The following is a 13265-nucleotide window of genomic DNA, read 5'->3' as shown; positions in this document are numbered from 1 at the left end:
ACATAACAGAACGCAGGTCTAGAATTCAAAGTAGAAATTGACATCTCCCAGCACGCACTGCCTCCCAGAACCCTGGTGTCTCTGAGAGGCGTGAGCAGGTGGCTGCCCCCAGGGAGCCCACCATCCATGGAGGAAAACACACGCAGGAGTGATGGGCTGGAGGAGGGTCAAGGTGGGCTGGGCAGGTGGGCAGCTAGGGCAGCCAGTGTGGGTTCAGAAGGGTGGGGGTCATAGGCCAGCCGTCCCAGGGCTTAGAGGCTGAGTGAGGATTCCCCTAGCAAGGAAAGGGGGTGGACACAGAAGGAAGTATAGGAGCAAAGGCCCTGGGGCAGGGAGGAGAAGGGAGGGTGAGACTCCAGTACAGCCCGTGGAGCAGGAGAGTAGACGGGGCAGCTGTAGCCCTGGACAGCAGGTTGAGTGTCTGTGTATCTAGGCTTCAGGAATCGGATCCTGCAAACCGCGGGTGTGGCTGCCTGGGGTCCCCTGGAGGCAGTCACCCTGAGGCTCGTCTCAGGCACAAAGGAGGAGGCTGTGCTCCCACCCCCACCCCCTCGTCTCTGGGTATCAGGGCAGGCCCGCCCTGTCTCAGGGCTGTTTCTAGTGACAGAGTCCTGCCAGAAACTCCATCCCAGCACGTCTTGTGTTACCTGAGGCTCTTCACGTGGGGGCAGCTATCTGCACCCTGGTGTCTCAGATGACTGCGTCCTCAACCCCTATGCCCTGCCAACTGGGACAGTCCAGGTGCTTCTGGTTCCACTCAGCTGCCTTTTCTTCCAGAAAGTGGGCCAGCTGTTCCAAAGGGCCGTCTGGGAAGGCCTTCCTCCCTCCAACGTCCACAGCCATCGTGACCAGCATTCAGAGTTACTTCGCGTCTGCAGCCGGGACGCCTCCTTGTTGGATGTTCTAGAAGCAAGCGTGTGTTCTCAAGGCTGGCCTTGCCCCCCTCCTCTCTCTGCAGCTCTCCTCGAAGTTTGTCAAGGGGAACCTGTTGCCAGAATAAAAATGCCCTCAGATCGCTTTAAATAGATATGAGGGCTTTTTAAAAGTAAAATTAAGTGTATCTGTGGGCCAACCTCCATTTAGAAACACACATTCCAGTTCACCATAGACTGTCCTTGGAAGGAAAGCCATGGCAAACCTGGATGGTGTACTGACAAGCAGAGACATCACTTTGCCAGCAATGATCAGTATAGTCAAAGGTATGGTTTGCCTAGTAGTCATGTACAGACTGGTTTTCATTCTGTCTGCCCTCTGATAGATGAGGATAGGAGGCATGTGGAAGCTTCCTGATGGGAGGGACTGGCTGTGGGGAAAACTGGGTCTTGTTCTGATGGGCGGGGCTGTGCTCAGCAAACTTTAATCCAATTTTCTGCTGATGGGCAGGGCTGTGTTCCCTCTCCTGCCATGAGGGGTAATGGGGTAATAGCAACCTCCTTCAGAAGGACTTACACCAGCACGCAGTGGCTCTCAGGACTGTTGTAGCCAGTGACCCTGACCCCAGAGCAGGCCACTGGTAACCCAAGCTTCCACCAGAGATCCAGGTCACTCATGGGTAAACCTGCTTCAGTCTTGTGTGGGGTCACTGCTCCTATCTCCTGGGTCCTGGTACACACCAGGTTTTGTTTGTGCCCTCCAAGAGTTTGTTTCTCCCAGTCCTGTGGAAGTTCTCCATGCCTCCGCAGGAGACACTCAAAACACTCAAAGGCAGGTCTGGCTCAGTCTCTTGCGAAGGTCACTGCTCCTTGCCCTGGGCCCTGGTGTGCACAAGGTTTTGTTTGCATCCTCTGAGCATCTCCATGGGGTTGGAGAAGACTCTTGAGAGTCCCTTGGACTGCAAGGAAATCCAACCAGTCCATCCTAAAGGAAATCAATCCTGAATATTCATTGGAAGGACTGATGCTGAAGCTGAAGCTCCAATACTTTGGCCACCTGATGCGAAGAGCTGACTCATTGGAAAAGACCTTGATGCTGGGAAAGATTGAAGGAGGGAGGAGAAGGGGATGACAGAGGATGAGATGGTCGGATAGTATCACTGACTCAGTGGACACGAGTTTGAGCAGGCTCTGGGAGATGGGGAAGAACAGGGAAGCCTGGGGTGCTGCAGTTCATGAGGTTGCAAAGAATTGGAGATGACTTAGCAACTGAACAATAACAAGAGTAGACTGTCACAGTTTTGAAAGTTGGACTTCCAGCTGAGTGGGGTGCATCAGAAGCACTTGGGGTCCTTTCTCCAAGCCACATGGTCCCAGTGTTCCTGCCACCCCTCAACACACAGTTTCTGAAATATCTGTCCCCTCCTCAATCTAGGCCCTGGCCCTGTCACCTGTGAGCTGATGGCTGGCACCAGGGTGAGCTCTGTAGTCACGCAGAGGAAGAAGGTTAGGGGCCAGGATTTGCAGAGATTCACAGAGATTCATGGAGATTCATGGAGATTCACAGGGAGAGGAAAGGGCCAGTGATAATGGTGGTGGGGGTGGGGGGTAGGGCTGATCTGAGGGTCTGTGGGAGGTGGGCTTGGCTGAAGGCTGTGGGGACTGGAGCCAGCTGGGGTGGCAGCTGGATGTGGGGTCCTCGCTTCACAAGCCAGACCCTCCTGTTGTGAACATCAGCCTGAGGGAAGCGGTTACTCCCGGCACGGTCCTGTCCTCATGTTGCTGCTCCACCCTCTGCTTGGTCCCAGAGGAGCTAGCCCTGCTGTGGGGCTGGCTTCCGGTGCTCCAGAGCAAGGCTTGTAGCGGGCTGTCCTAGTGGGCAAGAAAGTCTAGCAACAAGGCCCCCTTGGTGAGGCCATGACTGGGGCCAGAGTGAACGCCCCTTACACATTCCTTCATCAAAGTCACTGAGTCCCCTTGACCTGCCCCAGGGCCTGTACTGGGCACTGGGGACAAGACGTGGGTCAGCTCGCCTATGTCCCTGCTTCTGGGGGGGAAGCGGGCTCACTGAGATGTGCACGTGTAAATAAACCAAGGCCACCTCTTCTCAGAAGCCCTGTCTGACTCCCTTTCCACCACCCCAATGGAGGTGACCTTTGTCTCAGTGGAGGAGGAATTTGACTACCTAGGTTCAAGCCCCGACTCCACCTCCTGCTGGCCGTGGGCCCTGGACCAGTTCCTCCACCTCTGAGCCTCGATTTCCTCACCTGTAAGAGAAGGTGACAATATTTCTTACCCCACAGAGCTATTGCCAGCATGAAACCAAATCCAGGTACAACTCCTCACATAGTGAAGTTGCTCAGTCCTGTCCGACTCTTTGCAACCCCGTGGACTGTAGTCTACCAGGCTCCTCTGTCCATGGGATTTTCCAGGCAATAGTCCTGGAGTGGGTTGCCGTTTCCTTCTCCACAACTCCTCCCATAGGGGCCGTCAGATAGCATGTTCCCAATAGTACTAGCTACTATTATTGTTGCTGTTATGAAAATCACTATTGCCCTGTATTTCTCTCTGCTATAGGACTTCCTATCTTTGATTATTCACGTGTATGTCTTGGTGCCTAAGCTTCCAGAGAGCAGGGACCATGAATCATTCATTTCTGCATTCCCAGGAAATTTCCTGGAAAACAATAAAGCTAATAGTAGTAACAATGAGATTGACAGATATACACTACTAAGGATAAAATAGATAACCAATGAGAACCTACTGTATAGCATAGGGACCTCTACTCAGAGCTCTGTGGTGACCTAAATGGGAAGGAAATCCAAAACAGATAGGACATATGTATGCACATAGCAGATTCACTTTGCTGTAGAGTAGAAACTAACGTGAGAATGGACAGCAACTGTGTGTGTGCTCATTCACTCAGCCGTGTCCGACCCTTTGCGACCACACGGTCGGTCGCCCTCCAGGCTCCTCTGTCCGTGGGATTTTCCCAGCAGAGATGCTGGAGTAGGGTGCCATTTCCTCCTCCAGGGGATCTTCTTGACTCAGGGATCAAACCCAAGTCCCTGCCTCTCCTGCACTGGCAGGCAGAGTCTTTACCACCGAGCCACCTGGGGAAGCATCCATAGTCCAGTAAAAACTAATAGAAAAAAAAATTAAAGATAATGAAAATAAATTAAAAAATAAAATGATTCTCTATAATGCTGAAAAAAGAAAAAATACCCAGCAGCAGTAATGATGACCGTCACACCAGTTACCATTTCTTGAGCATTTGCTCCCCCCCGGACACTGATGGGGGTGCTCCAGGGGGACTTGTGTTCATCTCGGTGACCCTCCCAGGGAGGGTCTGTTTCTCAGCCCTGATCCAGGTACTTAAGACTCGCGTGCCATCTACAAACCACAGCAGGTCCAGGGGAAGGGGGCCTGTGAGGAGGCCTGGGTCCTGATCAGCCCCCGTGCACCCCCAAGCGATGACGGGACCCTGCCCCTCTGGGTGCCGCCCCATCCGGGTGTCAGGGCCCTTGCTGATTCAGAGGGCACAGGGTGGAGCAGCGGGTCTGTCCTGCTGAACCCCCTCCCTTCCTTCTTCACAGGTCCCAGATCTGGAGCCTCACCTCCTGGATGACATTTGGGGCCCGTGGGGGCCCCCTCCACGCCCGAACCTCGGAACGGCCACTTGCACGTGGGAGGCAGTGAGGCGCCACCAGGCCCAGCCTCGAATGCCCTGATGGGGTGGGGCTCTGGCCCGAAGTGGCAAGGGGTTGGCTGCAGTCACACAGCAAAAACCCAAATAGCCTCTGATCCTGTCTGAAGGGGCCCTCAGAGGGGCTTCAGGAAGCCCTCGGAGAAGGTGCTAGGGTGGGGCAGGGCCCACCTGCGCCGGCCTTTCTCTGCTCCTGCCCTCGGCAGACTTTTGCTTCATGTCAGCCTCCAGGCACAGATGGGGCAGTGGGGTTTCAGATGCTTGATAAGTGTGTAAAGAAAGCCCCGAGCCCTGTGCACAGACTCACCCGCGGGAGCCACAGTGTCAGGGACCCCGAGGCCCACCCGCAGAGTCAGCTTAGAACCTGTCTGTGGCCGGTCAGCAGGCTCTCACCGGAGAAATGCAAAATTACCGGTGCCTCCTCGGCGTGTACATAAAGAGCAGCTAAGACCTCCTGGTTTCCAGAGTGGTGTCTCCGCATAAGGTACGTGGACAGAGTGCTCTTTTGAGAGGGAAATGTCCAGAAGGGTTGAATTGAGGGCGCTCCCCTTTCCAAGCTGAATGTCCTGCACTAGCTCCTGAGATGAACAAGCAGGAGTTCATTTCTCAGGGGATTGGGGGGCACCAACGAGCTGTTGTCTCTCGTTCAACACAAAGCTGAGGTACCTAATGAGCCACAGACTGTTCAGACTCCATCATCTTCCCACCAAATTCCAGATGTGGGGCGTCTTCTGTCTCTGAGCTTTGCACTGAGTTGAACACTGAGCCTCCAGGTGCTGAGCACACGCCCATTTTAGATGCGGACACTCAGGCTCAGCAAGGCTGTGCCTGTCCCTGAGCTGGTGACCTGGGCTCCTCCCTCCAAAACCAATCTCTGAGTCAGGGTCTCCCCCTGCTTTGTGTTCTGACATCTAGAAAACTGCAGCCAAACCTTGCCCCTCTCCCAGGAGGGGCATCATCCCCTCCCCACTCCAGCTGCTCTCCTACTCCAGCAAGGCTCCAGCCCAATGACCCTACGGCCTTGCCAAGACCCACAGCTCCTTTCAGGTCCTCACTTTTCACCTTCCTCAGCTTATATTCTGTGGTGCTCCAATGGCTCAGTGCTAGAGAATCCGCCTTCAGTGCAGGAGACTCAAAAGATGTGAGTTCGATCCCTGGGTTGGGAAGATCTTCTGGAGGAGGAAATGGCAACCCATTCCAGTTTTGTTCAGAAAAGCCCATGGACAGAGGGCCCTGGCAGGCTACAGTCCATGGGGTCGCAAAGAGTCAGCATGGACACACATCCTTAATCTGAGATCTAGGAACAAGGTCCACATGTGTGCAGAAGACACCACCCTTATGCCAGGAAGCAAAGAGGAACTGAAGAGCCTCTTGATGAAGGTGAAAGAGGAGAGTGGGAAACCTGGCTTAAAACTCAGCATTCAAAAAACTGAGATCATGGCATCTGGTCCTCTCACTTCATGGCAAATAGGTGAGGAAACAATGAGGCAGTGAGAGACTTTTTATTTTATTGGGCTCCAAAATCACTGCAGATGGTGACTGCAGCCATGAAATTAAAAGACACTTGCTCCTTGGAAGAAAAGCTATGACCAGCCTAGACAGAATATTAAAAAGCAGAGACATTATTTTGCTGACAAAGGTCCGTCTAGTCAAAGCTCTGGTTTTTCCAGTAGTCATGTACGAATGTGAGAGTTGGACTGTGAAGAAAGCTGAGCACCGAAGAATTGATGCTTTTGAAGTGTGGTGTTGGAGAAGACTCTTGAGAGTCCCTTGGACAGCAAGGAGATCCAACCAATCCATCCTAAAGGAGATCAGTCCTGAATATTCATTGGAAGGACTGATGCTGAAGCTGAAGCGCCAATACTTTGGCCATCTGATGAGAAGAACTGACTCATTGGAAAAGACCTTGATGCTGGGAAAGATGGAAGGCAGGAGGAGAAGGGGACGACAGAGGATGAGATGGTTGGATGGCATCACCGACTCGATGCACATGAGTTTGAGCAAGCTCTAGGAGTTGGTAGATGGACAGGGAGGCCTGTCGTGCTGCAGTCCATGGGGTTGCAAAGAGTCGGACATGACTGAGAGACTGAACTGAACTGAACTGTGTGCAGTCCAAAGGGTCGCAGGGTCACAAAGAGTCAGACATGACTGAACGACTAAGCATGTGCTCATTAAAAAGATAAACTGAAGCATATAAAAAATGTTGAGTTTTTTGAGCAAAAATCAATTCGACCTGGGCAGTGCCAAATGGGGAGTGGTTAGGAGCACACCACCCCCAGGAGACAGGGAGGCAAAGCTTCTCCAACAGGAGAGTCCTGGGCAGGCCACGTCCTGGGTGAGCCTCGTGTGGGAAGCCCCCGGGTGCTGTGGGGCTGGCTGTCCTCAGACTGCCGTGTCTTCACGGTTTAGATGCAGCTGCTAAATCTGATCTAAGTGAACCTGCCAGCTCCCTTTCAACGAGGAGCCTGGGGTCTCCCTGGCTCAGCATGGCCAGACAGAACCTGCACCCTGTCTCACCTCTACTCTCAGTCCCTACAACCCACCACCCCCTCCTCCTCACACTCATCAGTGACCTGGCTCTTGCCAGAGAGAGTGCAGTCCCTTCCCATGTTGGCAGCACTCACGCCTGTCCCCACGGTGCCCGACCCCATCACAGAGGTTGAGTGCTTCCCGGCAATTGCCCATTTCAAAGGCAATAGCTCCCTTGGGACCTTCCACCTCCTACCAGCTCCTCTTCTGTAAGCCGTGCCTCCAGCCTCCCGCCGGCAGCTTTTGTAATATCCTCACCTCTCTGCTTGAGCTCCTGGCAGGCAACTCCCTCCTCCACCCCCTGCTCTATCTTGCGGCCTGGGGAGATTTGTGCGGACTTGAATTTGCCAGACTTTCCAATGCAGCTGGACTGAGTCTCCCTCTGGCTCCTTCCCTCCCATTCCCTCAAGGCTGATCCTTCTTATTGGACATGTTGTTAAAGCACTAACGTTCCAAGAAGTTTCCCCTGGCCACCCCACAATGACTTCCTCTTATTGTAAGGACAGCTTTTTTTTTTCTGTTTAACTTATTTGATATAAGTTGTTATACAGTTGATATACCACGTTGTGTTAACATCTGTTGTACAGCCAAGTGATTCAGTTATACATATGTATACATCTTCTTTCATATTCTTTTCCAACTGTGGTTTGTCACAGGATTTTGACTATAGTTCCCCATGCTATACAGTAGAACCTTGTGGGTTATCTATTTTATGATAGTTAATATACAGTTTATATAGTTGGAGAAGGAAATGGTAACCCATTTCAGTATTCTTGTCTGGGGAATCCTATGGACAGAGGAGCCTGGCAGGCTATAATTTCAGTTTAGTTCAGTCACTCAGTGGTGTCTGACTCTTTGTGACCCCATGAACGCCAGGCCTCCCTGTCCATCACCAACTCCCGGAGTTTACTCATACTCTGCAACAGCAACCCACTCTGGTACTCTTGCCTGGAAAATCCCATGGATGGAGGAGCCTGGTGGGCTGCAGTCCAAGGGGTCGCTGAGTCGGACACGACTGAGCGACTTCACTTTCAATTTTCACTTTCCACTTTCATGCTTTGGAGAAGGAAATGGTAACCCACTCCAGTGTTCTTGCCTGGAGAATCCCAGGGACTGGGGAGCCTTGTGCGCTGCTGTCTATTGGGTTGCAGAGTCGGACTCGACTGAAGCGACTTAGCAGCAGCAGCAGCGTGTCCATTGAGTCGGTGATGTCATCCAACCATCTCATCCTCTGTCATCCCTTTTTCCTCCTGCCCTCAATCTTTCCCAGTATCAGGGTCTTTTCAAATGAGTCAGTGCTTCACATCAGGTGGCCAAAGTATCGGAGTTTCAGCTTCAGCATCAGTCCTTCCAATGAACACCCAGGACTGATCTCCTTTAGGATGGACTGGTTGGATTTCCTTGCAGTCCAAGGGACTCTCAAGAGTCTTCTCCAACACCACACTTCAAAAGCATCAGTTTTTCAGTGCTCAGCTTTCTTTATAGTCCAACTCTCACATCCATACATGATCACTGGAAAAATGAGAGAGACCTTGACTAGACAGACCTTTGTTGCCAAAGTAATGTCTCTGCTTTTTAATATGCTATCTAGGTTAGTCATAACTTTCCCTCCAAGGGGCAAGCGTCTTTCAATTTCATGGCTGCAGTCACCATCTGCAGTGACTTTGGAGCCCAGAAAAATAGTCAGCCACTGTTTCCACTGTTTCCCCATCTATTTGAAAGGAAGTGATGGGATCGGATGCCATGATCTTCGTTTTCTGAATGTTGAGCTTTAAGCCAACTTTTTCACTCTCTTCTTTCACTTTCATCAAGAGGTTCTTTAGTTCTTCTTCACTTTCTGCCTTAAGGGCGGTATCATCTGGATATCTGAGGTTATCGATATTTCTCCTGGCAATCTTGATTCCAGCCTGTGCTTCATCCAGGTCAGCGTTTCTCATGATGTACTCTGCATATAAGTTAAACAAGCAGGGTGACAATATACAGCCTTGACATACTCCTTTTCCTATTTGGAACCAGTCTGTTGTTCCATGTCCAGTTCTAACTGTTACTTCCTGACTTGCATACAGGTTTCTCAAGAGGCAGGTCAGGTGGTCTGGTATTCCCATCTCTTTCAGAATTTTCCACAGTTTATTGTGATCCACACAGTCAAACGCTTTGGCATAGTCAATAAAGCAGAAATAGATGTTTTTCTCGAACTCTCTTGCTTTTTCAATGATCCAGCGGATGTTGGCAATTCAATCGATCTGTGGTTCCTCTGCCTTTTCTAAAACCAGCTTGAACATCTGGAAGTTCACAGTTCACATATTGCTGAAGGATGGCTTGGAGAATTTTAAGCATTACTTTACTAGCATGTCAGATGAGTGCAATTGTGCAGTAGTTTGAGCATTCTTTGGCATTGCGTTTCTTAGGGATTGGAATGAAAACTGACCTTTTGCAGTCCTGTGGCCACTGCTAAGTTTTCCAAATTTGCTGACATGTTGAGTGCAGCAGTTTCACAGCATCATCTTTTAGGATTTGAAATAGCTCAACTGGAATTCCATCACCTCCACTAGCTTTGTTCATAGTGATGCTTTCTAAGGCCCACTTGACTTCACATTCCAGGATGTCTGGCTCTAGATGAGTGATCACACCATCTTGATTATCTGGCTCATGAAGATCTTTTTTGTACAGTTCTTCTGTGTATCCTTGCCACCTCTTCTTAATATCTTCTGCTTCTGTTAGGTCCATACCATTTCTGTCCTTTATTGAGCCCATCTTTGCATGAAATGTTCCCTTGGTATCTCTAATTGTCTTGAAGAGACCTCTAGTCTTTCCCATTCTATTGTTTTCCTCTATGTCCTTGCATTGATCGCCGAGGAAGGCTTTCTTATCTCTCCTTGCTATTTTTTATAATTTATGGCTATAATTTATGGGGTCACAAAGAGTCAGACACAACTTTGTGACTGAACAACAACAAGAATCCCAAGCTCTTAACTGACCCCCTCACGCCCTTTGCCCCTTTGGTAACCATAAGTGTGTCTTCTACGTCTGTGAGTCTGTTTCTGTTTTGTATATAAGTTCATTTGCATCATATTTTAGATTCCATGTATAAGTGAGATCCTATGGGATTTGTCTTTCTTTGTCTTCCTTCACTTAGTAGGATAATCTCTAGGTCCATCCGTGTTGCTGCAAATGGCATTGTTTCATTCTTTTTTAATGGCTGAGTAATATTCCATTGCATATCTATACACCATATCTGTATCGCTTGGTTCCATGCTTTGCATGAGCAAAGTTTCTATCTGCATTCCCCCACTGGAGACTAAATATAGGAATATACAATAGCCAGACCATGTATAAAAAGAGAATTCTGACATACAATGTGTAGCAACCAGCCAAGGAAACCAACCCACCATCTGAAGTAACTGGCCCCAGATGCCCGCCACAAGGTGAGTGAGACTTGTAGGCGGTCAGATCACTATCGCTAGCAAGCGGTCCAGGAAGCCAAACAATAACCCAGTGACAACCATCCTCACAAGACCAGGATCTGAGTGCAGGCAGAGCCTTTGCCGTCTGGGCCACCAGGGAAGCCCTAATCACTGACAGCTTCCCCAGTTTTTGTCTTGCTTCCAACTTAGTACCAGAGAAAGTCAAACACACTTCAGGGCAGTTCAGTCCAGTCGCTCAGTCGTGCCCGACTCTTTGCATCCCCATGGACCGCAGCACGCCAGGCCTCCCTGTCGATCACCAACTCCCGGAGTCCACTCAAACTCATGTCCATTGAGTTGAGGATGTCATCCAACCATCTCATCCTCTGTCATCCCCTTCTCTGCTAGCCTTCAGTCTTTCCTACCATCAGGGTCTTTTCCAATGAGTCAGTTCTTTGCCTCAGGTGGCCAAAGTATTAGAGTTTCAGCTTCAGCATCAGTCTGTCCAATGAATATTCGGGACTGATTTCCTTTAGGATTGACTGATTGGATCTTAAAATTGGTTAAAATAGGAAATTTTACATTCATGTATTTTACCATGATTGAAAAAAAAAAAAAAGGGTCTTTCCTGATGACCCAGTGGCTAAGACTCTGCCCTCCCCATGCAGTGCGCTGAGGCTTGACCCCTCATCAGGGAACTAAATCCCACAGGCTATTAATACAACTGAGACTTCAAGTACCTCAACTTGCCTCACATGCCTCAACTAAGCATTCACACACTGCAGCTAAAGATCCCTTTGATGCTTCATTGAAGACCAGGTGCTGCAAAATGAATAAATAAATACTTAAAAAAAAAAAACACAACCTTGTGCGATAGGTGCTTCTGTTTAAAGACACCTTGTATGATGCACATATGATTCATTAACGTGGAACTGTCCCTGGTGCCATTCCTAAGCTCATCTGACACGTCCGTTGTCTCCACAATGAAGGCAGGCACAGCCTTCTTGAGCTTGGCTGCACCAGATGGCCCTCAGCTCTACACTTGGGGACCATTTTAAGCTGCAAAATCGCCACCCAAAGGCACCAAAATGTGAAACAAATCAGAAACCGATGACAGAAAGGACGCTAGTTTATAGCAGGGACTGAGACAGGAGGCACAGCTGGTCAGCCGCAGCTGGGAACAGCAGGTATGGGGCAGCCTGAACGTTGTGGCTGCTCTGCAGATATCCATGAACGGCCAGAAATAGAGCTGTTAGCATTAATCGGGATTTATAAATATGCTCTAGTGAGTTCTAGGCGAGTTTGTGAATACAGAACCATAAACAGTGAGGACGGCTGAGTGTTTCTTTCCTTTCTGAGCTGGTCTCTCATTCTCTGTGACTTTCTCACTTGTCTCCCAGCCAGTGGTTTGGCTGTTTCCTGCCCAATAAGATGAACAATCCTAGGGCTGTTCCTACTGAAGATTTATAGGCCAGGCAGACCTACCCCTGCCATTTGCAAGTGGCATGGGTTTGACCCACTATCCCAGTTTGTCTGGGACCAAAAGTCTTCCCAGGATGTAGGACTTTCAAGTGCCCAAACCAGGGAAGTCCCTGGCAAACTGAGCTAAGTTGGACTTTATATATATATATATATATGTGTGTGTGTGTGTGTGTGTGTGAAAAAGATCTAAAATTTTTAAATCTAAATTATTTAATATGGCTGAAAGTTGAAACCTTAGTCAATATTTTTATCAAGATGAAACTATAAGTTTTATAAGTAAAACCATAAAACTATAAGTTTTATCACTATAAGTAAGCACAACTCTACTGTTCCACTCTCACCTAGCTGCCAAGGTAAAGAGTAATAGGTTTCATGCCTCACAGTCAGGCCAGTGAACTAACCAGCTCAATAGCAACAGGTGTTTCTTAATACCACAAAGTGTTCCTCAGTCTTTGGGTACAGCTACTGCCAAAACTGCCCACATTTGATCACGATACCACGATGTTTAGGATATGAAGTTGAGCAGGGAATCGACACTTGCTATTTCTGGGTAACACCAGTGTGCGCCATGTACCTTAATTGGCCCCAGACTACCAGACAGAGCTTTGACCTGGTCATTCCTAAATGCTTTGACTGGCAGTCAGATTTTTGTTCTGCGAGCTGTTCTAGCAAATCATAACGGGGAGTGGTGGGACTCCGGGGACGCGATGCACCACTGGCGTCTGTAGTGGGGCCAGTCTTGTGGACTGAGCCCTTCACCCCTGGAGACCGTGTTAACTCTGGGAAACAAGCGTCGGAACTGAACAGAACGTTGGACACCCAGCTGGTGCTTCTGAGAGTTGTTGAAGTGGCGTTGGAAAAGTTGTCAACATAATTGATGTCAGAAGCTTGGTGGGGAAAAACAACATGAAAGTGTTATTCACTCAGTCGTGTCTGACTCTTTGCAACCCCATGGAATGTAACCCACCAGGCTCCTCTGACCATAGCACTCTCCAGGCAAGAACACTGGAGTGGGTAGCCATTCCCTTCTCCAGGGGATCTTCCTGATCCAGGGATCAAACGCAGGTTTCCTGCCTTGGCAGGCAGATTCCTTACTGTCTGAGCCACCAGGGAAGCCCATAAACCAGCTTAACCTCAGGACTTCCCACAAAGTGTTAACATAGGTTAACACTGCACTGCCTCTGCAGGGTGCAAGGGTTCAGTCCCTGGTTGAGGAACTAATATTCTGAAAGCCTTGCAGTGTGGCCAACAAAACCCCCCCAAAACAAAAAC

The sequence above is a fragment of the Oryx dammah genome, unplaced genomic scaffold (assembly GCF_014754425.2).
Source record: "Oryx dammah isolate SB20612 unplaced genomic scaffold, SCBI_Odam_1.1 HiC_scaffold_29, whole genome shotgun sequence".
In the NCBI taxonomy this organism is placed as follows: Eukaryota; Metazoa; Chordata; class Mammalia; order Artiodactyla; family Bovidae; genus Oryx; species Oryx dammah.
This window is presented reverse-complemented; position numbering follows the sequence as displayed.